Source organism: Pan troglodytes, chromosome 9, assembly GCF_028858775.2.
Source record: "Pan troglodytes isolate AG18354 chromosome 9, NHGRI_mPanTro3-v2.0_pri, whole genome shotgun sequence".
NCBI lineage: Eukaryota > Metazoa > Chordata > Mammalia > Primates > Hominidae > Pan > Pan troglodytes.
Window position 1 is genome coordinate 132188511 of NC_072407.2, and position 26503 is coordinate 132215013.

Below are 26503 nucleotides of genomic sequence, written 5' to 3' on the forward strand. Positions count from 1 at the left end.
GTTTCTAAATGTGAGCATGCAGCAGGCAATGCCAGTGTAAACACTGAACAATCCATTACATAATCATCCCTGTTAATGTTTTATGCAGGTAAATGTATAGAGGAAAAGAAAGATGGGAAAAAGAAAAAAAGGAAGTGGAAAGGAAAAAAAAAAGATTTCAAGATGAATTTAAAAAGGTTGCCAGGTGTGGTGGCTCACACCTGTAATCCCAGCACTTTGGGAGGCCAAGGCAGGCGGATTGCTTGAGCTCAGGAGTCCAAGACCAGCCTGGCCAACATGGCAAAACCCTGTCTCTACAAAAAACACATAAAAATTAGGCGGGTGTGGTGGCATGGGCCTGTAGTCCCAGCTATTCGGGACGCTGATGTGGAAGGATCACTTGAGCCTGGGAGGTGGAGGTTGCAGTGAGCCGAGACTGCACCACTGCACTCCACCCTTGGTGACAGAGTAAGACCCTGTCTAAAAAAATATAAGTCCCAGACTATTCTAACTTGAGAAGACAAAATCATCAATTTGAGACTGTTCCATGTCAGACTTCACAAAAGGATAAGGCATAAATCTCTGTTCCAAAGCAGCCAGGTAAAGCTACTGAAATAATTATCTTGACCATAATTAGTAACAGAAGTTCGAATGTAAACTGAGCGCTCCACATACCCTTCCTGAAGTCAACTGACCACAATGAGACACTAGACAGCCAGGGACTGGTCTACGCAAACCATCATGTAACATATTTGCTGATTTGGGTCTCACAAAAATAAGATGAAAGGAAGAAAATGGGAGGGCTATATATAAAGCGTTTTGTTCATTTATTGCATCCCAGGAGACTAGCTTCTGCTTTTAAAGCATGGCCTTCGAGAGTGCTTACTTTGGGATCATCTGGCTGAGGGAAGAAACATGCTTTCAGAGCAAGTGAATTAGTTATAATCCAGGGACCATCTGCATGAACAAAGGTGTGAAGGCAAGAAATTAAACAGCATATTTGGAAGACATGTGCATCGGAGTATTAAAATGAAACCATTTCCATCTTGAATAGGCCCCAAACAACAGATAATGTACTACGTTCTCAAGTGAGGCACAAGGGCACCTTATACAAGGGGTAGTGGAAAACTATTTTCAACCTTGAGTTACATCCACCTTCAATCATCTTCCGTGTTCAAAGAGTAGATATGAAAAGGATTTTTGCTGAGAGTAATCAGTTTGTTGTGAGTTGCAAACCCCATTCTACTTCCCTGCTTACTCCCCTGCAGGGAAAGGGGCTTCAAGGCATGCTGATCCTTTACCTCAAGTCTATGGAAAATATGTTACAACTGAAAAAACTCTGAAGGGCACATAAGTCTGATTTAAACAACAACCAAGGCCAAGATGTATGCCTACTATCTCCCAACGGTATATAAAGGCAACACAGTGGAGTGGTTGAAAGCACAGACTCTGGAGCCAGAATGCTCACTCTGCATGCTGGTTCTGCTATTTTTACCTGTGTCACCTTAGGCAAGTCATTAAACAAACCCTCTGTATCTTACTATATTCAGTGGTATAAGAAATATAACACAACACACCTCATAGAGTTCTGAGGATTAAATGACCTAATACATGTTAAGTGTTTAGAACAGTAACTAGTAACATAATCAATGCTATAGAAACATTAGTTGCTGCTGCTACTAACATTGCTATCAAAGACCTTTTCTTCCTGAAAGGGCCAGAAACCACAGCCAGCAAATGAAGAGAAGTGAAAGAAGAAAGTTGGGGAAGAGAGAAAGAAAGAAAAAGGAGGTAAACCACACCTAACTCTTCAACTGCAGGCCTGTAGTAGGCCTGAGGTGGGAAAGGAGGGAAAGCTTTTACTCTAAGTTTATTAGTTCTTGAAAATATTGCTGGTATTTCCTGAAAGTGATCAGAACAGTTATTAAAACTTACTTTCCAGGAAGCTGGAGAACTAACTCCACAGAATAAATAAAATAGCTCATGAGTACCTCCCGTAAGTCATGCTTGTTCACATATATGGTACAAAGTCTGATAGAAGTATGGGATGAGAAGAAGGTGATGATGAGGAAATGCATTCTCTACCATATATTTATCACATGCATTTCCCAATATGTCTGCAGAAACTCAGGCCCAAGATATGCTCCATAATACAAACTTATATGGACAAATATATTTTGGATACAGAGACATACCTCATCTTCTTGCACTTTGCTTTAATAAACTTTGCAGATATTGTGTTTTTTACAAATTGGAAATTTGTGGCAACCCTGCTGTCAGCAAGTCTACTGGTGCCACTTTCCACCAGCTTGTGCTCACTTCACATTTGTGTCACATTTTGGTAATTCTTGCAATATTTCAAAATTTTTCATTATTATTATATCTATTATGGTGATCTGTGATCAGTAATCTTTGATGTTACTACTGTAATTGTTTTGGGGTACCACAAACTGCACCCATATAAGACAGTGAACTTAATGTTGTGTGTGTTATGACTGATTTACCCACTAGTCATTCCCCCATCTCTCTCCTCCTCCTCAGGTCTCCGTATTCCATGAAAAACAAGGATATTGAAATTAGACCAATTAATAACCCTACGATGGCCTCTAAATGACCAAGTGAAAGGAAGAGCTGCACGTTTCTCACTTTATTTTTTTTATGAGGCGGAATTTTGCTCTGTCACCCAGGCTGGAGTGCAGTGGCACAATCTTGGCTCACTGCAACCTCCACCTGCCAGATTCAAGCAATTCTCCTTTCTGCTTCCAGAGTAGCTGGAAATACAGGTGCGTACGACAAAGCCCAGCTAATTTTTGTATTTTTAGTAGAGAGGGGGTTTCATCATGTTGGCCAGCCTGGTCTCGAACTCCTGACCTCAAGTGATCCACCCACCTCATGTTTTTCACTTTAAATGAAATGCTAGAAATGATTAAGTTTAGTGAGGAAGGCATGTTGAGAGCTGAGAGAGCCTGAAAGCTAGACCTTTTATACCAAACAGCTAGCCAAGCTGTGATAGCAAAGGACATACTCTTGAAGGAAATTAAAAGTGCTACTCCAGTGCACACACAAATGATGAGAAAGTAAAACAGCCTTATTGCTGACATGCAGAAAGTTTGCCTGGTGTGCACAGAAGATGAAACCAACCACAATATTCCTTTAAATCAAAGCCTAATCCAGCGCAAGGCCATAACTCTCTTCAATTCTGTGAAGGCTGAGAGGGATGAGGAAGCTGCAGAAGAAAAGTTGGAAGCTAGCAGAAGTTGATTCATGAGGTTGAAGGAAAGAAGCCATCTCCATAACATAAAAGTGCAAGGTGAAGCCACAAGTGCTGATGTCGAAGCTGCAACAAGTTATCCAGAAGAGCTAGTTAAGATCATTGACGAAGGTGGCTACACTAAACAGCAGGTTTTCAATACAGACAACACAGCCTTACACTGGAAACAGACATGTTTAGGAATTTCACAGCTAGAAAGAAGTCAATGCCTGGCTTCAAAACTTCAAAGGACGGGATGCCTCTCTTGTAAGCGGCTAATGCAGCTGGTGACTTAACTGGAAGCCAATATTCATTTACCATTCTGAAAATCCTAGACCCCTTAACGATTAGGCTCAATCTATTCTGCCTGTGCTCTGTAAGTGAAACAACACAGCCTGATGACAGCACATCTATTTACAGCATGGTTTACTGAATGTTTTAAAAGCCCACTGTTGAGACCGACTGCTCACAAGACTGCTTTCAGTATATTACTGCTTTCCAACAGTGCATCTGGTCATCGAGGAGCTCTGATGAGGATGTACATGACTGATGTTGTTTTCATGGCTGCTAATATAACATCCATTCTGCAGCCTATAGATCAGGGAGTCATTTTGATTTTCAAGCCTTATTATTTAAGGAATACATTTCAAAAGGCTATAGCTGCCATAGATACTGATTCCTCTGACGGATCTGCACAAAGCAAAGTGAAAACTTTCTGGAAAAGACTCATCATTCTAGATGCCATTAAGACTGTTTGACATTCATGGGAGGAGGTCAAAATATCAACATTAACAGGAGTTTGGACAAAATTGATTCCAGCCTTCATGGATGACTTTGAAAGGTTCAAGACTTTCACAGAGGAAGTAATTACAGATGTGTTGGAAACTGCAAGAGAACTAGAATTCAAAATGGAGTCTGAATTGCTGCAATCTCATGATAAAACTTGAACAGATAAGGAGTTGCTCCTTGTGGATAAGCAAAGACAGTGGTTTCTTGAGTTGGAGTCTACTCCTGGTGAAGATACTAGGAACACTGTTGAAATTACAATAAATGATTTAGAAAACGACATAAACCTTGTTGATAAAGCAGTGGCAGGGTTTGAGAGGATCAAGTCCAATTAAAAAAAATTTTTAATTAAAAATTTTTTTTAGCTGGGCGCAATGGCTCACCCTATAATCCCAGTACTTCAGGAGGCTGAGGTGGGTGGATGGCTTGAGCTCAAGAGTTCAAGACCAGCCTGGCAACAGGGTGAAACACCATCTCTACAAAAAATACAAAAATTAGCTCAGTGTGGCGTCACATGCCTGTAGTCCCAGCTACTCAGGAGGCTGAGACTGGAGGACTGCATGAGCTTGGGAAGCAGAGGTTACAGTGAGCCGAGATCAAGCCACTGTACACCAACCTGGGCGACAGAGTGAGACCCTGCCTCTAAAACAAATTCAGAAAAGCTGGCAGAGGTTGGTTGGTTCATGAGGTTGAAGGAAAGAAGCCATCTTCATAGCATAAAAGTGCAAGGTAAAGCTGCAAGTACTGATGTCAAAGCTGCAAGTTATCCAGAAGAGCTAGGTAAGATTATAATTTTTGTTTTAGAGGCAGGGTCTCACTCTGTCACCCAGGCTGGAGTACAGTGGCATGATCATGGCTCACCGTAGCCTTGAAGTCCTAGGGTCAAGCAATCCTCCTGTCTTAGCCACTCAAGTATCTAGGACTATGGTGTGTATCACCACGCCTGGCTAATTTTTAAATTTTTTTATTTCTTTTGGTAGAGATAGGGGTATCCCTATGTTGCCCAGGCTGGTCTCGAACTCCTGGCCTCAGCATTGCAAAGTGCTGAGATTACAGGTTTGAACTACTACACCTAGCAATCAACTCTGATTTTGAAAGAAGTCCTTCTGTAAGTAATATGCTATCAAACAGCATCACATCCTGTAGAGAAATCCTCATGAAGGCCGGGTGCAGTGGCTCATGCCTGTAGTCCCAGCACTTTGGCACTTTGGGAGGCCAAGGCAGGTGGATCCCCTGAGGTCAGGCGTTCGAGACCAACCTGGACAACATGGTGAAATCCTGTTTCTACCAAAAATACAAAAAATTAGCCGGGTGTGGTGGCAGGCACCTGTAATCCCAGCTATTCGGGAGGCTGAGGCAGAACTGCTTGAACCCGGGAGGTGGAGGCTGCAGTGAACCAAGATCATGCCATGCACTCCAGCCTGGGTGACAGAGTGAGACTCTGTCTACAAAAAAAAAAAAAAAAAAAAAGAGAGAAATCCTCACGAAAGAAAGATCCAGGTTGGGTGCAGGGGCTCATGCCTGTAATCCTAGCACTTTGGGAGGCTGAGGCAGGAAGACTACTTGAGCCCAGGAGCTCAATGCAATGGAGTGAGACCCACCTCTAAAAAAAAAAAAAAAAAAAAAGTGGGGGGTGGAGTGGGGTAGGGGAAGAAAGATTCAACCCACGTGGCAAACTTCATCACTGTCTTATTAAACAAACTGCCACAACTCCAATCTTCAGTGACCACCATCCAGAGCAGTAGCACCCATCAATATCAAGACAAGACCTTCCACCAACAAAAAGATTATGACTTGCTGAAAGCTCAGATAATTGCCAGAATTTTTTAGCAATAAAGTATTTTTAAGATATTTGAAAAATGTGCCAAGTATAGTGGCATGCAGCTGTAATCCCAGCTACTCAGGAAGTTAAGGTAGGAAGAGCCCTTGACTCCAACCTGGGCAACACAGCAAGACCCTGTCTCAAATTTTATTTTATTTTATTTTGAGACAGAGTCTCACTCTGTCACCCAGGCTGGAGTACAGTGGCACAATCTTGGCTCACTGCAACCTCCGCCTCCCGGGTTCAAGCAATTCTCCTGCTTCAGCCTCCTGAGTAGTTGCGAATACAGTCGCCAGACACTACACCTGGCTAATTTTTTGTAATTTTAGTAGAGATGGGGTTTCACCATGTTGGCCAGGCTGGTCTCGAACTCCTGACCTCATGTGATCCACCTGACTCAGCCTCCCAAAGCGCTGGGATTACAGGTGTGAGCCATCACGCTCGGCCTCAAATTTTAAAAGAGAGAGAGAGAAAAAGAAAATGTCATACATAATATGGACAGTTGAGAAACCACAAGGTATAACCTGAAGTTTTTATAAGTTAGCCAAGTCTCTTTAAAAAAAAAAAATCTCGCCAGGCACGGTGGCTCATGCCTGTAATCCCAGCACTTTGGGAGGCCAAAGCGGGTGGATCACCTGAGGTCAGGGGTTCAAGACCAGCCTGGCCAACATGGTGAAACCCCATCTCTACTAAAAATACAAAATTAGCTGGGCGTGGTGGTGTGTGCCTGTAATCCTAGCTAGTTGGGAGGCTGAGGCAGGAGAATCACTTGAACCCGGGAGGTGGAGGTTGCAGTGAGCCGAGATCACACTATTGCACTCCAGCCTGGGCCAAAAGAGTGAAACTCCACTAAATAATTAATTAATTAATTAATCTCATTTATCTCTGTGTGTAGATGAATATGTATATGTGTAGTTATAAGTTTAATTTGGAGGTCATTTAAAATTCTTGAGTAAAGATCAGTATTAACTACAATTACTAATTTAGACTTTGTGCAGCATTTACAAGTAATAAAAATGTACTTGTAGCAGTTTGCAATTTGAACTATTCAGTAATTCAGGAAGTTTACTTCCCACCCATTTTATTCCAAATTACTGATGAAATGCTGCTATCACACATTCTTGTGAAAGTGGTATGTTGCTAAACAACATATAATTTAAGGGAATACAAAAAAGAACCTACAATTTTTTTTTACAGTTGGGTTGAAACAATTTTGCCAAATAAGGTATACAGCCTAGTTGATAAAGTAGATTGGTTTAAGTTAGACAAATCTTAGGTTTTAAATTTTCACTTCCCCATTTACCAGCCAGGCATTAAATCTGAGTCAAGTTGTTCACCTCTCTAATGATGCTTCTGTTTTTTTTCTCATCTGAAAAACAGGAATCATAGAAATTATACTTCCAAGATAGCCAAGAGGATTAAATTAGCACAATTCCTGGCATAAAGCAAGCATTCAATAAACGTTAGCTATTTATTCACACTAGAAAAAGCGTGAACAAAAATTAAATGGAGATCAAATTTTAAAATGTCTATTTTTCACAGCATTTTAAAAACCTGTATTTTGATATATAGATTAGCTGATAAAAATTATCAGAAGATTTGAGATTAAAACGAAGTAGCTCTTAGCATATAAAGTGACGTGGCTGCTTAACATGATGAAAGAGAAAGTAATGAGACTGTTAACCTTGGAAGTAATTTTAGTTGGATGGGAAAAGTTGATATTTGAAAGAATGTATCTATTTAAATATGCAGCCACATCTCAAAACTGGAAGCTAACTTTCAAAAGATACAAACCAGGTTTTAATTATGCTAAAACTGAACTGAGATCACTCACTCGCAGCTTATATTCTAATTAAAACCCATGAAGGACAGAAAAGGTTAAGGAGAGGGGCATATAAGTTTAAGATGCCTGTAAGAGGAATATCCAGGTGGAAATTTATACATAAACTTGTCTGTATTGGCTTTTATCAACTATGCTCCAGATATAACACTAGGGGCTTTAGATATGCTATCTCACATGAGTTTACATTATAATACCCTGATTTTACAGATGAGGAAACTGAGGCCAGAAAATTATTTGGTTCAAGACCACTTATGTTTATACCAAGCTTCAGACCTACAATCTTCTTCAAAAAGTACAGGTAGCCACATGGGAGTAGAAGAGTCCTATCTGCCTTTTAAGAAGATGTCTTGGTGGCAGCAGTGAGGATAAAGAAAATGCATCTGAGAAATATTTAGAATGGAAAACCACCTAGGCATGATTTTGTACTAAGGGTGGGTGGAACAGTAGCTAAAAGAGTCAGATGGTTTTATCTCTAACTTTGTTTTCACCAAACAAGACGAAAGAAGAACTGGTTTCGATAGGGGTTGATGATGGGGAAAGAAATGTTTAAATTTTGGATATACTGAGTTTAAAATACCTGAGAAGAATATCCACATGTAAATTTATACATGAAGTTGCCCATTCTGGCCTGCAGTTCAGGGAAGAAGTCACGATAAATTTCATTCTGCTGAATTTATCAGAGCTGAAGACATGTAAAGAATGTACGGGGAAGAAGGGCAGAAAGGCAAGTTGTTAGAAGCTTGGAGCAGATAGAGCAAAAGGCCTTGGTGAAAACATTTTGTGTCTAATTTCTCTCGACCCTGTCCAGTATTGCACATAACATACAACAGAGTGAAATATATGAATGAATAAATTTGTTATAAAATTTCTATCTGGTTTTGCTATATAAAATGCCTATATCTATTCATTATAAATAGTTAAAGGAAAAAGTTGCAATTTGAGTTTACAGTCTTGAATTTCATATTAAAAGCATCAGTATGAAATGATAATGTACTTAATCTCTAGCAATGAATATTGCTAGCACCCAGAATGGCTTCTAAATTCCATTTCTCATCTCAAAAAAACTATAAACTCATGGGTCCTTAGAGAAATGGCTGATTCCATGTCTCAGGCAGTAAATGCCTTCTGGAATATCTGACCAGATAACAAGGAAGCTACCAAAGATTACTCGGGGTATGTCAAAGCTCAAGTCAACTTGAGGAGGTTCCCAACAGACAAACCTAGGAGAACCCTCTCCAACTTCCTGCCAGCCCTAAGCAATCACTAATCTATTTTTTGTCTATAAACTTCCCCATCCAAGACTTTCATATGAATGGAATCATATAATAATGTGGACTTTTGGGGCTCACTTCACTTAGTATAATGTTCTACCATGTATCATGCATCATTTACATTTATTGCTGAAAAAATACTCCACTCCATATTCCGCATTTTTATTATCTACAGGTTAATGGACACGAGTTGTTTCCAGTTTTTGGCTATTATGAATAATGCTGCTATAAACAATCATGTGTAAGTTTTTGTGTAGACGTATGTTTTCAGTTTGTTGGGTATATGTGTAAGACAGGAATTGCTGGGTCATATGGTAACTCTATATTTAATCATTTGAGAAATTGTCAGACTGTCTTCCAAAGCAGCCACACCTTTATATTCCCATCAAGAGTTTATGAGGAGGCTGGATGCGGTGGTTCACATCTGTAATCCTAGCACTTTGGGAGGTCGAGGCGGGTGGATTACTTGAGGTCAGGAGTCAAGACCAGCCTGGCCAATATGGTGAAGCCCGAACTCTACTAAAAATACAAAAAAATTAGCTGGGTGTAGGGGTGGGCGCCTGTAATCCCAGCTGCTCGGGAGGCTGAGGCAGGAGAATAGCTTGAATCTGGGAGGCGGAGGTTGCGGTGACCCAAGATCACGCCACTGTACTCCAGCCTGGGTGTCAACGAGACTCCGTCTCAAAAAAAAAAAAAAAAAAAAAGAGTGTATGAGGATTCTGATTTCTCCACATCCTCACCAACACTTATGATCCAACTTTGTTTCTAGCCATCCTAGTGGATGTGAAGTGGTATCTCACTGTAGTTTTAATTTACATTTCCCTGATAAGTAACAATGTTGAGCATCTTCATGTGCTTACTGGACATTAGTGTATCTTCCTTGGGGTCCATTTGGAGCTCTGCCCATTGGGTTGTCTTTTGGTTACTGAGTTGTCAGAGTTCTTTATATATTCTAGTTGTGAGGTGCTTACCAGAGAAATGGTTTGCAAATATTTTCTCTCATTCTGTGGGTTGTCTTTTATGACGGTGTCCTTTGAAGCACAGAAGGTTTTAATTTTTATGAAGTTCAGTGTTTTTCTTTTGCTGTTCATGCTTTTGGTATCGTATCTACAAATTCCTTGCCAAATACAAAGTCATGAAGATTTACTAATATCTTTTTTTTTTTTCAAGGAGTTTTAAAGTTTCAGGCCTTTAACCTATTTTGAGTTATTTTTTGTATATGGTCCCACCTCGTTCTTTTGCATGTAGCTATTTAGTTGTCCCAGTACCATCTGTTAAAAAGCATATTCTTTTACCACTGAAAGATCTTGGCATCCTTGTTGGAAATCAGTTGAACACAAATGGGTTTATATCTGGACTCTCTATTCCATTGATTTATATGTCCTTGTGCCAGTACCACAATGCTTTAATTACTGTTGTTTTGCAGTAAGTTTTGAAGTCAAGAAGCTGAGTCCTCTTATTTTGTCCTTTTTCAGTACTATTTTGGCTATTCTGGGTCCCCTGCAACTCCATATTAATTTCAGAATCAGACTGTCAATCTTTACAAAGTCAGCAAGGATTCTGATAGGAACTGCATTGAATTTATAGATTAGTTTGGAGAATACTGCTATCTTTACAATGTTGAATCTTCTGATCCATGAACATGGGGTGTTTTTCTATTTATTTAGATTGTCTTTAATTTCTTTCAGCCATGTTGTAAGTTTCAGAGTATGAGTTTTTCTTTGTTAAATTTATTCTTTTGATGTCACCATGAATAAAATTATTTTCTTAATTTTTTTTTTTTTTTTTTTTTTTGAGACAGAGTCTCACTCTGCTGCCCCAGGCTGGAGTGCAATGGTATGATCACGGCTCACTGAAGCCTTGATCTGCTGGGCTCAACTGATCCCCCTACCTTAGTCTCCTGAGTAGCTGGGACTACGGGCACGGGCCACCAACACGCCTGGCTAATTTTTGTATTTTTTGTAGAGATGGGGTTTTGACACATTGTCCAGGCCGGTCTCAAACTCCTGGGCTCAAGCAATCCACCCACCTTGGCCTCCCAAACTGCTAGAATTACAGGCATGAGCCACTACCTCCAGTCTGTTTTCTTAATTTAATGCTTCACTGCAAGTGTATAATAAGACAACTCATGTTTGTATACTGGTTTTATATTCTGCAACCTTGCTCAACTTGTTTATTAGTCCTATACTTTTTAAATGAATTCCTTACGATTTTCTATAAACAGGTTGAGTATCCCTTATCCAAAATGCTTGGGGGCCAGGCATGGTGGCTCACATCTGTAATCCCAGCACTTTGGGAGGCTGAGGCAGGTGGATCACTTGAGGCCAGGAGTTCGAGACCAGCCTGGCCAACATGGAGAGACCCCACCCGCCCAACCCCGGCCCATCTATAAAAAATACAAAAAAATTAGTTTGACGTGGTGGCACATGCCTGTAATCCCAGCTAGTAGGGGGGCTGAGGCAGGAAAATAATTTGAACCCAGGAGGCGGAGGTTTCAGTGAGCCAAGAGCACACCACTGCACTCCAATCTGAGTGACAGAGCAAGATTGTCTCAAATAAAAAAAAAAAAGTTTGGGACTGAAAGTATTTTGAATTTTAGAATATTTGCATTACATGTTATTAGTTGAACATTCCTAATCCAAAAACCCGAAATCCAAAATGCTCTAATGAGGATTTTGAGCGTCATGTTGGTGCTCAAAACACTTTGCACTTTGGAGCATTTCAAATTTTACATTTTTGGATTTGGGATGCTCAACGTGTATAAGATCAGGTCATCTGAAAACAGTCTTACCTCTTCCTTTCCAAACTAGATGCCTTTTATTTATCTTGCCTAATTTCCTTACCTAGAGTCTCCAGTGCAATGTTAAACAGAATTAGCAAGAGCAGATATCCTTGTCTTGTTCCTAGTCTTAGAAGGGGAAATTCCCAGTCTGTTATCACTGATTATGTTAGCTACGAGGTTTTCATAGATGCCCCTTTTCAGGTTAAGGAAACTCTTCTCTATTCCTAGTTTGCTACAGTGTTACTATCACTAAAGGGAATTCAATGAGTCAAATGCTTTTTCTGCATCTATTGATATAATCATGTAATTTAAAAATTATTCTATTAATATATTCCATTAATTAATTTTAAATGTTGAACTAGCCTTGGCAACCTGGAAAAAATCCCAGTTGGTCATGTATGATACATAGTTTGTTTTTTTAAAAAATATGTTGTGGGATTCAGTTTGCTAGTACTTTGTTGAGGATTTTCACATCCATTATTCATAAGAGATATTGGTCTGGAGTTTTCTTGTGACGTCTTTGTCTGGCTTTATTATCAGGGTAAATACCAGCCACATAAAATGATATGGGAACAGCAGTTCCCTCCTCTCCTGTTTTTTGGAAGAGTTTGTAAAGAATCGGTATTAGTTCTTTAAATGTTTGATAGAATTCACTGTAAAGCTATCTGAGCCTGGGCTTTTCATTGAAGGTAGTTTTTAAATTACTAATCTCATTACTTGATATAGATCTATTCAGACTGTCTACTGCTTCTGACATTTGACATATGACAATTATATTGCTATAAAATTTTTCATAGTATTCTTTTATAATCTTTATTATTTCTTTCCTTATGCCTCCTTAAGTAGGTTTGCTCTTTTCCCAGTGTCTTAAGGTGGAGGGGCGAGGTCATTCGAGATCTTTCTTCTTCCTTAATATAAGCATCTATAGCTATAAATTTCCCTCTAAGCACTGCTATAACTACATCCCATGAGTGTTTGTAATGTCGTATCTTCATTTTTATTCACCATAGAACATTTTCTTTTTTAAAATACATTTTAAAAAATAGTGACAGGGATTCACTATGTTGCCCAGGCTGGTCTCAAACTCCTGGGCTGAAGCGATTCTCCTGCCTTGGCCTCCCAAAGTGCTGAGATTAAAGGAGTGGGCTACCATGCCTAACCCACTCTAGAATATTTTCTGATTTCATTTGGATTTCTTTTTTGATCTGTTGGTTATTTAGGAATGCATTGTTTAATTACCACATATTTGTGAGCTTCTCAAATTTTTTCCTGCTTTTGATTTCTAATTTCATTCCATATGGTCTCAGAACATAATCTCCATTTTTTTTTGAGACAGAGTCTCACTCTGTTGCCAGACTGGTATGCAGTGGCATGATCTTAGCTCACTACAACTTCCGCCTCCCAGGTTCAAGCAGTTCTCCTGCCTCAGCCTCCCAAGTAGCTGGGAGTACAGGCGCGTGCCAGCATGCCCAGATAATTTTTGTATTTTTAGTAAAGACAGGGTTTCACCATGATGGCCAGGATGGTCTCGATCTCTTGGCCTCGTGATCGGCCCACCTTGGCCTCCCAAAGTGCTGGGATTACAGGCATGAGCCACCGCGCCAGGTCATTTGCATTAAAATTTATTGGCCAGGTGCAGTGGCTCACGCCTGTAATCCCAGCACTTTGGGAGGCCAAAGCGGGTGATCACCTGAGGTCAGGAGTTTGAGGCTAGTCTGGCTAACACGGTGAAACCCTGTCTCTACTAAAAATACAAAAATTAACCAGGCATGGTGGCAGGTGCCTATAATCCCAGTGACTGGGGAAGCTGAGGCAGGAGAATCGCTTGAACTCGGGAGGCAGAGGTTGCAGTGAGCTGAGATCACGCCTTGGCACTCCAGCCTAAGCAACAAGAGTGAACGTGAAACTCTGTCTCAAAAAAAAAAAAAAGAAAAAAGAAATCAGAGGTTTGTTTCATGGCTAGCATATGGTCTATAATGGAGAATGTTCCATGTGCACTTGAGAAGAACATATACTCTATTGTTGCTGGGTGAAGTGTTCCATAGATGTCAGTTAGGTCTAGTTGGTTTATAGTGTCTATTTACTTGTTGACCTTTTAATTTTCTATACGTTTCTTTTCTTTTTTTTTTTTTTTTTTGAGACAGAGTCTTGCTGTGTTGCCCAGGCTGGAGTGCAGTGGCATGATCTTGACTCACTGCAACCTCCACCTCCTGGGTTCAAGTGATTCTCTTGCTTCAGCCTCTCGAGTAGCTGGGATTATAGGAGTGCACCACCATGCCTGGCTAATTTTTGTATTTTTAGTAGAGATAGGGTTTTACCATGATGGCCAGGCTGGTCTCAAACTCCTAAGTGATCTGTCCGCCTCGGCCTCCCAGAGTGCTGGGATTACAGGTGTTAGCCACTGTGCCTGGCCTGTTCTATACATTATTAAAAGCGGTATACTGAAGTCTCCAACTACTAATGTTGAATTGTCTGTTTCTTCATTTCTGTTTTTGCTTCATGTATTTTGGTATTCTGTTATTACATATATGCAACATAACTGTTACAGCTTCCTGATGAAATGACCCTTTTATCCTTATAAAACGTCTCTAGTAACACTTTTTGTTATAAAGTCTATTTGCTGGATACGAGTAAAACCACTCTCGCTTTCTGGTGGTTGCTGTTTACATGATATATTTATTTCCATCCTTTTACTTTCAATCTATTTTTCTTTGAATGACAATTATGTCTCCTTTAGCTAGCATACAGCTGGATAATGCTGTTTATAAACTTAGTCTGACAATCTCTGTCTTTTGATTTCAATCCGTTCACATTTAATGTTATTTGTATAGTTAGATTCAAACCTGCGATTCTATGTCCCATGTCTGTTTTGTTCCTCTACTATTCCTTTAGTGTTTACTTTTGTATTATTTTCTAATGTAGCATTTGCAGGTTTAAAATGATTTTTAATTATATTTTTTGAGTTGTTTTTAGTAGTTGCTCAAGGTTTTAGAATATATACCAGAACCAGCTTCAGATCTATACTAGCTTAATTCTTGTGACAGACAAAAACATGACTACTATATATGTCAATTCCCTCCCCCATTTATAGTAGTATTGTTACAGATATCATATCTGCTCATGATTACAAACACAATATGTGGTCATGATTACTGCTTTCCCATCTGTAGTCATTTCCTTAGCCCAACACAGCTTTGCTCCTACCCACTTATTTTTATGCTGTTACTGGCAGATATATTACAGATTTATTACATTTCTTTGTTATGGGATCAGCATTACATATATGTATATACATATAAAATAGCTTGCTTTTTAATAAACTTATAACAAGAAAGGAGAAAAAATGTTAATTTATTTTTTTTAAAGTAATTATATAATTACCTTTTCTGATGCTCTATTTTTTTGTGTGCATTCAAATTACCATCTAGGGTCATTTGCCTTCAGCCTGAAAAAATTCCTTTGATGTTCCTTGTAAAGTGGGTCAGCTAGCAACAAATTTTCGTTTTTATCTAGGACAGTCTTTATTTTGCTCTCATTTAAAAAAGATAGCATTGTTGGATATAAGACTTTTGGTTGACAGTTTTCTTCCCTTGTCCTTTGCACATTTTGAATATGTTCTCCCAACGCCTTCTGGCCTCCACTGCTATAAGAAGTCAGCCATTAATCCTACAGTGGTTCCATTTTGAGTGAGTTATTTTCTTACTATTTTAAAGATTTTCCCTTTTTAAACTTTTAGCGTTTTTACTGTATGTTTAAATTGCTACATTTTTCTTACTTAGAAAAAGATTTTCAGTAAAGATGCTCCAATGTATGGAATTATATCCAATAAGCCCATTGTTAGTTAAAAATATCAAAGTCAAAAATGCATTTAATATACCAACCTTCCTAAAGATCACAGCTTAGTCTAGCTTAAAGTGCTCAAAACACTGACATTAGCTTACACAGTTGGGCAAAATAACCTAACACAAAGTATTTTTAAATAAAGTGTTCAGTACCTCATATGATTTATTGCATACCACATTGAAAGTGAAAAACAGAGTGGTTGTAAGGGTACTTGAAGCACGGTTTCTACTGAATGCGTTATCACTTTCGCTTTTGCGCTATCATACACTAAAAACTTGTAAGTCAAACCATCATTCGTTTGTATGGGAAGTTTTCTGCCACTATTTGAGTGTTTTTTTCTATTGCTATATCATTTTCTATTGTTATCTTCTTTCTCTTCCTCCTCTCCTTCCAGAACTCCCATTACTCTTAAGTGTTTAATGGTATGTGGGATGGTGTCTTATGTTTTGCTGAAGCTCTACTCATTATTATCTTATCTCTGTTCCTCAGTTTGCATAATTTCTATTGATCTATGTTCGAATTCACTAAACCCATCTTCTGCCAGTGAAGAAGAGCACTGCTAGTGAATTTTCGGTTAATTATTTTTTTCAATTCCAGAATTTCTAATTTTTTTTTTGATAATTTTTATATTCTTATTGATAGCCTCTATTTTATGCAAAATTGTCACTATACCCACTTTTACCTCTTTATGCTTTTTCTCTAGTTCTGTGAACACACTTATGATGGCTATTTTGAAGTCTTTTCTGTTAAATCTGACATGTGGTCTCTCTCACACAGGCAGTTTATAAGGTCTGCTTTTTTTCTGGTGCATGAGTCATAATTTCTTTTTTCTCTGCATGCCTCATAATTTTTTGCTAGACACTGACATTTTTGATAATATAGTATAGCAAATCCAGTTACTGTTCCTTTCTTCTACCTCCCTCTTTCTTGGTGCTTCTTACTGTTTCTTGCTTATTTTTTAGTGACTAGCCGAATTATTTTAGCAAAGTCTATTTCCCCACTTCCCCAACCTCCACAATGCTAAGCCTTGGATGTCGATCCACAGAGAGGTACATTTTTGGGTACACCCACAGTCACCCTGGACTTACAATGATATTCTAGCTCTTATCACACCAAGGTGTTAAACTCCACTAACTGCTCTGTTATTAAAAAAAAAAAAAAAAGCCCTGGGTTTATATTCTACAAATTAATTGAAATCAAAATGTGGCTCAGGTTGGGTGCAGTGGCTCACACCTGTAATACCAGCACTTTGGAAAGCTGAGGCAGGTGGATCACTTGAGGCCAGGAGTTCGAGACCAGCCTGGCCAACACGGCAAAACCCTGTCTCTATTAAAAATACCAAAATTAGCTGGGCTTGGTGGCATGCACCTGTGGTCCCAGCTAACCGGGATGCTGAGGCAGGAGAATCGCTCGAGTCCAGGAGGTGGAGGTTGCAGTGAGCTGAGATCATGCCACTGCACTTCAGCCTGGACAACAGAGCGAGACTCTGTCTCAAAACCAACCAACCAACCAACCAACCAACCAACCAACCAACCGTAGCTCATTTGAAGGAACAGTTTGAGGTCTATCTGATATTTCTTCTTGCTACAGTAGAGCTTCACTTAGCTGTCTTATTCTGGTCTTTTCTATAGTCCTCTCCCACAACTACCACCATTTTTGACAGTGCCCTTAGCTTTGAAATTCTACACATTATCTTCCCAATTAAGTAAGCTGCATTCAGAAGAGATTAAGAACTATTGGTCTACTTCTCCCCACCACAAAAAATCTCTGAGCCAAGTCTCTAAAGCTGGGGATGGAAATAATTGCAAGCTTCTCTCAGAATGAAATCCCTGCTCTAGGAGCTGAGTACTTGGCAGAAAGGGGGACAGCAACCTGAAGACTTCTAGGCTTGACTCAATCATTGCTTCACAAGCCAGCGCAACGGCAATTTTTGTCCCAGTATTCTCAGGGTGTCAAGCCCAAAGTACAGCCTTCATTTCGTTAGCAGGGGATGGGTGTAAGAAGGGAGCCTCTACCTCTAAAGTGCATTTGCAATTATAATAAATGCAAATGATTTAATCACAACAATGAAAACACAGAGACAGCACGAGGAGAAAAAAGAGAATAACCATGATCTCAATGTAGTCTGTTTATAAGTAACTAACTTCAAACATATCTTAGGTACGTTAAAGGGGAAAGGTTGGAAAAGAATACATACCATTTAAACACTAATCAAAAGAAAGCTGAACTGGATTAACTCATCAAGTGAAACAATTCTGTGTATATACCTTAAAAGACAGCATCAAAATACATGAAGTAAAAACGACAGAAATGAAAGAAAAAATATACAAGGCCCTAATCTTAGAGACTTTAACACTCCTGTCTCAGCCATCACAAAACTAGTAGGCAGAAAATTAGCAAAGACATAACACCATCAACCAACTGGATCTAACTGACATTTATAGAACATTCTATGCAGTAACAGAAGAATAGTCAGTCTTTCTAATGTACGTTCTCTGACCCTAATGGAATTACAACACAAAAATTAGTAACAGAAAGGTAATTAAAAAATCACCAAACTTCTTTACGTTGACTTGTTCCTGTCATTGATTAGTTCTAGCACGCTTTTTGTATTTTTAAAAAATTACTTGGGTGTAAATAATCAGGTCTCTCAATAAGTTTTGTTTTTTCCTTTCATATCTCTATGCCTATTATTTTTCTTGCCTTTTTGCACCAGTGAGGACTTTTAATATAATGTTTAATAGGATTGGTGGGAATAGAACTTGAGGGAAGGGACAATCTTCCTTTTTAGCATCCAGTCTTACTATCTCTAGGTTTTTTGTAATTGCCCTTTGCCAGGTTGGGGAAGTTCTCTCATTAACACAACACACTTCTAACAATCCATAAATCAAAAGGCAAGACTCAAGGGAAGCTATAAAACGTTAAAATGAACAAAAATGAAACACATCTACATTTATGGAATGCAGCTAAAGTAGTGCTTATAGGGAAATTCATTCCCTTAAATGATTATAATTAGAAAATGAGTAAGGTCTCAAATTAATCATCCAAAGTGTCTGCCTTAAGAAGCCAGAAAACAGGCCGGGCGCGGTGGCTCATGCCTGTAATCCCAGCACTTTGGGAGGCCGAGGTGGGAGGATCACTTGAGCCCAAGAGTTCAAGACCAGCCTAGGCAACACAGTGAGACCCTGTCTCCACAAAAAATACAAAAATTAGTTAGGTGTGGTAACATAAGCCTGTGGCCCCAGGTACTTAGGAAGCTTAGGTGGGAGGATGGCTTGAGCCCAGGAGTTCGAAACAGCAGTGAGCTGTGATTGTGCTACTGCACTCCAGCCTGGGCAACAGAGACCCTGTCTCAAAATAAATAAATAAATAAATAAATAAATATTTTAAAAAGTAGTTTTATTGTTGTTGTTGTTGTTTTTGGGGGGGGGGATGGAGTCTCGTCTCACTCTGTCACCCCGGCTAGAGTACAGTGGTGTGATATCGGCTCACTGCAAGCTCCACCTCCCGGGTTCACGTCATTCTCCTGCCTCAGCCACCCGAGTAGCTGGGACTACAGGCTCCCGCCACCATACCCAGCTAATTTTTTGTATTTTTAGTAGAGACGGGGTTTCGCCGTGTTAGCCAGGATGGTCTCGATCTCCTGACCTCGTGATCCGCCCGCCTCGGCCTCCCAAAGTGCTGGGATTATAGGCGTGAGCCACCGCGCCCGGCCTATTGTTTTGATGATGTGCCCATGTCATTTTATTTTGTAAAAGTTCTCCAATACCCTATTTGCATGAGCCCAGGAATTCAAGGTTACAGTGGGCTATGATCATGCCACCACACTCCAGCCTGGGTGATGGAGTGAGACCCAATTTCTTAAAATGAAACATAACACTCTATTATAAACTAAAGCCTACATCATCTAAGTTACTTAATAAGCAGCAGTTAAGGTTATTTTTGTGGCAGAATATACACAAAATTTACCGTTTTAACTATTTTTAAGCATACAGTTTGTATGTTCACATTACATACATTCACACTGTGGTTCAACCATCCATCACTATCCGTCTCTGGAGCTTTGTCATCATCCCACGGTGAAACACAGTACTCATTAAACAACAGCTCCCCATTCTTCCCACCCCCACATTCCTGTAGTCACTGTTCTACTTTCTGTCCCTATGAATTTGACTACTGAAGGTACCTCATATAAGTGGAAGCATTCAATATTTGTTTCTGGCTTATTTCACATAGCGAAGTGTTCTCAAGGTTCTTCCACGATGTACTACTGTGTCAAGATTTCTTCCTTTCTAAAGCTGAATATAAACCACATTTTGTTCATCCATTCTTCTCATGCTGGACACTTGAGTCTTTTCTACAGATTTTAAATCCCTGACTTAACCAATAAAAGGTTTGAATCACAAACATAATTTCCAGGTAAAGAGCAATGTTGAAGGCCACCTAGCCCTACAGCCTTCTAATTAAATCACTTGACTGAAGTTACCCCAAACATAGAATTCTGTATTTTGCAGTATTTTGAGTAAGAGTGGCTACCACCTTAAACGGTTCACATTTCTCTCTTCCACGTTGGCAATTATCACCTGTATTTTAATTTATTTAGCCACGACACACGACAGCAGATGTCATGTGTGTGACACACCTCCCTGGGCAAGGAGATTTTTGTTTAAATTAGAGATGGGGTCTCGCTATGCTACCCACATTGGTCTCCAATTCCTGAGCTCAAGCAATCCTCCCATATCAGTCTCCTAAGTAGCTGGGACTACAGGTCCCCACCACTGTGACTAGCTCCAATATTTTTTTAATTGTGGTTAAAAAAATATAAAATAAAATTTGCCATTCTAACCTTTTTTTTTTTTTTGAGATAGTGTCTCGCTCTGTCACCCAGACTGCTGGAGTGTAGTGGCGCAACCTTGGCTCACTGCAACCTCCATCTCCCAGGTTCAAGCAATTATCCTGCCTTAGCCTCCCAAGTGGATGGGATAACAGGTGTACGGGACTCACCTGGCTAATTTTTTTGTATTTTTAGTAGAGAGGCGGTTTTGCCATGTTGGCTAGGCTGGTCTCAAACTTCTGACTTCAAATGATCCACCCGCCTCGGCCTCCCAAAGTGCTGGGATTACAGGCATGAGCCACCGTGCCCGGCCCATTCTAACCATTTTAAAGTGTACAGTTCAGTGACATTAAGTACAATCACACTGTTGTGCAACCATTTCCTATTTCCAAAATTTTTCATCAGCAAGGCCAGATTTTTACAAAACTCAAAAGAACTGCAGGGAACAAAAGCAAAGCGCACCAGACTTTATTTTGGCATGATCACTGCAAAATAATCTTATGTAAGAATTACTCAATTTAAATTTATATCAAAAGATTTTCATTTTTAATAAACACAATTATATGTTCAATCTCACTTTAAAAAATTAAGCTTTATTCGACAATGAGAAGGAATCTTGATTTTTTTTCTTGATATTAAAAAGGCAAAGCAGGCCAGGCGCAGTGGCTCATGCCTGTAATCCCAGCACTTCGGGAGGCCGAGGTGGGTGGATCACCTGAGGTCAGGAATTTGAGATCCACCTGGCCAAAATGGTGAAATCCCATCTCTACTAAAAATACAAAAAAAAATTAGCTGGGCATGATGGCAGGTGCCTGCAGTCCCAGCTACTCAGGAGGCTGAGGCAGGAGAATCTCCTGAATCCGGGAGCTGGAGGCTGCAGTGAGCCAAGTTTGTGCCTTTGCACTCTACCCTGGGTGACAGAGTAAGACTCCATCTCAAAAAAAAAAAAAAAAAAAAAAAAAAAAAAAAAAAAAAAAGGCAAGCAGCTGGGCACGGTGGCTCATGCCTGTAATCCCAGCACACTTGGGAGGCTGAGGTGGGCAGATCACCTGAGGTCGGAAGTTCAAGACCAGCCTGGCCAACACGGCGAAACCCCGTCTCTACTAAAAATACAAAAAAGGCAAGCAAGCAAACAGGTAGGTAAATTTTTTCACATTTAATATTAGAATTCATGCAATTTATAGAATTATACTGTATATGATGTTAACTGCAAATTTTTTCATTGTATCATTCTTGCTTATAGGCAATACGGACAAACAACTCACACTTTGCAGTCATCCTCCTCTTATTAAAAGTTTATTCATTGGTAAAATAAAATTCAAGTAACTAATAATCACAAACACTTTGGTAATGTATAATTACCACAACTGTTCATGGTACCTCAACAAACATTTACTGGTGGCATATACTTGTGCTAAAGCCCAGAAAAGTAAACCAAGTCAGTTACTTAATGTCAGTTATTAACGTCAGAGCTAGGGATGTTAGTTACTTAATGTCAGGGCTAGGGATGGAGCACAGATGACTTGGTTCTTAAGAGTCCACTACTTTGTACAAAAAGCACTGTTGGCCAGGCGTGGTAGCTCACTCCTGTAATTCCAGCACTTTGGGAGGCTGAGGCGGGTGGATCACGAGGTCAGGAGTTCGAGACCAGCCTGACCAACATGGAGAAACACCGTCTCTACTAAAAATACAAAATTTAGCCGACGTGGTGGCACGTGCCTGTAATCCCAGCTACTCTGGAGACTGAGGCAGAAGAATTGCTTGAACCCAGGAGGTGGAGGTTGCAGTGAGCCGAGATCACGCCACTACACTCCACAGCCTGGGAAACAGAGCGAGACTACGTCTCCAAAAAAAAAAAGTCCACTGCTTTGTACAAAAATCACTGTTAAAAACAGGACCTGGGGGCCAATCTCTCTAAATTGTAAGTATATTTTGACTTCTTTTCTTTGTGAAAATCGTCACATCCATATACACAAAACGACCTGACCATAATGCAGTCACTGACTGTGGCTCCTTCTATCTTGCGGCATCTGGGATTCTGGCTGAAAGGTTTTACCAGTGCTGGTGGGAACCAGTGAGTTCTTCCTTTCCAAAGTATGGAGCAAAGCCATGTCCTTTGAGTTTGAACTGGTGGAGCCAAGAGTTCCTCACTAGTCTCTTTACTAAGGAGTTTTTGGTTTTCATAAAAATCTTTGCTTTTTAATTTCTTCTCTGTATTTTTCATTCTTTAGTATTTCCTCCATCGTAGGTGGAGTTATTCTTGTTCTCTCTTTTTTTTTTTTGAGATGGAGTTTCACGCTCGTTGGCCAGGGCTGGAATGCCGTGGCACAATCTCGGCTCACTGCAACCTCCGCTTCCCGGGTTCAAGTGATTCTCCTGCCTCAGCCTCCTGAGTAGCTGGGATTACAGGCATGCACCACCATGACTGGCTAATTTTTGTATTTTTAGTAGAGATGAGGTTTCACCATGTTGGCCAGGCTGGTCTCGAACTCCTGACCTCAGGTGATCTGCCTGCCTCGGCCTCTCAAAGTGCTGGGATTACAGGCGTGAGCCACCACACCCAGCCTCTTTTTTGTTCTTCTGATCTAAGCTTCCCATTCTGTTGGAATATCCCCTACTTCACAGTCTAATTTTTTATTTGCTGCTTCTACAATTCTTTTCTCTTGAATAGTTTGTCCTCACCTCTCCAGTTCTTGTACTCTGGAATAGAGTAGTATTTGTTCCCAAACCAGTTCACACCCACATGCTCCTACACTTCTTTTGACAGTGATCTCCACAAGGCACAGAACAAATCCTGAGACCAACCCGTGCTGTCCACTCTGCTCTCAGAACTGCTAGCAGCCAGTATGCAGCACGGGTAATGCTCCAGCCACTGATCCAGCCCACCTACAAGTATTCTTTCTAGTGATTTGATAATAGTGTAAGAAAACTTGTTTCTATAAAGGAACAACTGTTCTTGTTGGAATAAAAATCTTACTATTCTAAAACTCATATTCGATCTGTTCAAACCAGTAAATCAACTATCCGAAAAGTGACAAACTACACAACTAAAAAGATTGATGTGGAAAAATGTTAGGACTCATTACAGTCAATTCCTTTCTAAATTATCAGACTGAGACGAAATCAGGCAAATTCTGTAACAAAGTGATCTTTAAAAAAATGAAAAAATCACCAATGGGCCAGAAAATTAAAAGCTGAGTCCTTAGCTGTAGTTATTTGCTGCCTAACAACCTAAAGAGAAAAAAGTGACTGTGAAAATGACAGATATTAGCCTATTCTGATTATCTGAATATCCCAGAAAAATACATCCTTTTCGACCTGTAAATGTATTTTTAAAATTACAATAAACTTAAAAAAAATCTATTAATTTGAATAGTCTCTGAAACTTACTACCTGAAATTTTCCCAATAAATTATACCTCACACTATAACTACTCAATTCCTATTAAGGTTTCTAATTCTAGATCTGCCATAGACACTCGTGGTATCCCTAACCCTTTGAACTACAGAAGATTGCTCCAAGGATAAATACATTTGAATCTTCTGACACATTACTAAGCATTAATTAAAAGAATTATAGTCTTTTCATATTACCCAAAACTCAGTAACAGATTTCTTCACCTCATGCATAATTAGGCTTTGAGTATTTCACATTCAATTCAATTATCAATGAATATATTAACATTGCCTGGAGACAGCATGTACACTAGGTAGAACAACAGCTTTTTAGTTCAGACAGACCTGCATGTTAATCATGGTTATATGACTGTAGTGGCTGGATGACCTTAAACAAGTGAGCTTTCTGAGGACTGTCATACAGATTCAATGAGATGAGTCTATGTAAAGAGCCCAGTGCCCAGCACAGACTATTTATATAAGAATATGGTGCAGCAGTGATTAACAGATAAGCTATCATTATTGACAGATCTCTGACTCTACCACCTTTGACTAAAATCTCAGCAATATCCCTCTGAATGTCAATTCTGGGCTTCTACTGACCAGCTAGAGTGCTAGACAATTCCATCTGAATGTGTTCGCTATCTTGCGAATTCAGTGTCTGAAAACAAACTCAAATTATTTCCCAACTAACATACCACTACAGAATTTCTTAATCTGTTAATCATGGATACCTTCAATTGCTCAGTCACCCATAGCTTAAAATCTAGTACTCATTTTTGATTCTCCATGCCCCATCCCTCACCTCCCATCAAAACTGGGTATCATCCATCAGGCACTCTCCCTTCACAGCCAAGTTTATAAAAATTACAGATACTCCCCACTTATAAATGTTTATCATAAATCAAAGTCATTTCTCAGAGCAAGAGTGTTAACTATGCCTATTACCAAGAGATGATAATAATGGACTTGTGTGGTCATGTAAGTCTTAGCTCTCTAGTCTTCATTAGTTTTTTCTCTGTGCTTAGTTTTGAGGTATATTACTAAATCCAGCATGTTCGATAAGCACAAAAACAGTAAGAATGGTGAAAGTACTAACAAACAGAGGTAAGTGTTGGAAATAAAATGCAGAGACATATTAATAAAGAATAAGAAAGCTGCTGCTCCCATAAATGGGATCAATATTAAATAGAATGAATGACTCTAAAGTACTTGCAACAAATCCTGCAACATATGAAGATGATATACCTACATGATAACTGATAATAGTAAGAGAAGGAAATAATGATTGGAGAAATGGAAAAACTTTGGAGTATGTGGTTAGAGTGGGATTAACACTAGACAGCGGATTTTAAACTCGAATCTCAGGCCTCTTTACACTCTTAAAATTTATTGAGAACCCAAAAGAGCTTTTATTTACATGAACTATATCTAAAAATATTTACCGTATTATAAATTAAAATTTAGAAATTTAAAAAATTATTCACCTAAAAATAACAGTACATTTTAAGACAATATAGTTTTCAAGAAACTAAATTTTCTCAGACAAAAAAAAAAAAAAAGAAAGAAAAAGGCAAGAGTAGCACTGATTTTTGAAAATCTCTTTAAGTCTGGCTTATTGGAAATCAGCTGAATTCTCACATGTGTTAAGTCTGTTACAGTATCACACTTCAGCTGAGCACAGTGGCTCACGCCTGTAATCCCAGCACTTTGGGAGGCTGAGGCAGGCAGATCACCTGAGGTCAGGAGTTCAAGACCAGCCTGGCCAACATGGTGAAACCCCCGTCTCTACCAAAAATATAAAAATTAGCCGGGTGTGGTGGCGCACACCTGTAGTCCCAGCTACTTGGGAGGCTGAGGCAGGAGAATCACTTGAACCCAGGAGGTAGAGGTTGCAGTGAGCCGAGATCACGCCACTGTTCTCCAGCCTGGGTGACAGAGCCAGACTCTGTCTCGGGAAAAATATAAATAAATAAATAAAATAAAAAAATAAAAAATAACATTTCAAGTAGGTAGCCTCTGGAAAACTCCATTGTATATCTAAGAATAAGAAAGAAAAATGGCAAGTAGTGTCTTAAAACACTGCTAGAAGACTATTTTGATCTCATGTACTCTCTAAAAGGTTCTCGGGATCCCCAGGAGAGTCCTCAGACTACATTAACCACTGCTTTCAAGTTTAATGTTAAAAATCAGGACACGGGCCTGGTGCGGTGGCTCATGCCTGTAATCCCAGCACTTTGGGAGGCCGAGGCAGGCAGATCACCTGAGGTCAGGTGTTTGAGATCAGCCTGCTCAACATGGTGAAACCCTGTCTCTACTAAAATACAAAAATTATCCAGGCATGGTGACACGCACCTGTAATCCCAGCTACTTGGGAGGCAGAGGCACGAGAATTGCTTGAACCCGGGAGGCGGAGGTTGCAGTGAGCTGAGATCACACCACTGCACTCCAGCCTGGGTGACAGAGCGAGACTCCGTCTTAAAAAAAAAAAAAAGAAAAAGAAAAAGAAAATGAGGACATGGTTAGGAATTTGTAGACAAGAACTTAAACAAGACTAAGCAAGGTGAATGGACTGCTGTTTAAATAAACCACAGAAAAGACAGTTCCACATCTGCAAGATTCTACCAAATCTGCATAGCAAAAAGTAGTAAAACAATGTGATGTGGGAAGTGCTCAAGAGGTCTGTTTTGCCATTTGT

General features: G+C 39.6%; 1 protein-coding gene and 1 pseudogene across 18 annotated transcripts in view; both read right to left on the minus strand.

Moving 5' to 3' along the window:
* Positions 1 to 26503, minus strand: part of ZBTB44 (zinc finger and BTB domain containing 44) — an 87648-nt gene that overhangs the window by 35762 nt on the left and 25383 nt on the right. The gene's annotated exons all lie outside the window — the stretch shown is intronic.
* Positions 22310 to 23501, minus strand: LOC104001377 (NADH dehydrogenase [ubiquinone] 1 alpha subcomplex assembly factor 2-like; annotated as a pseudogene).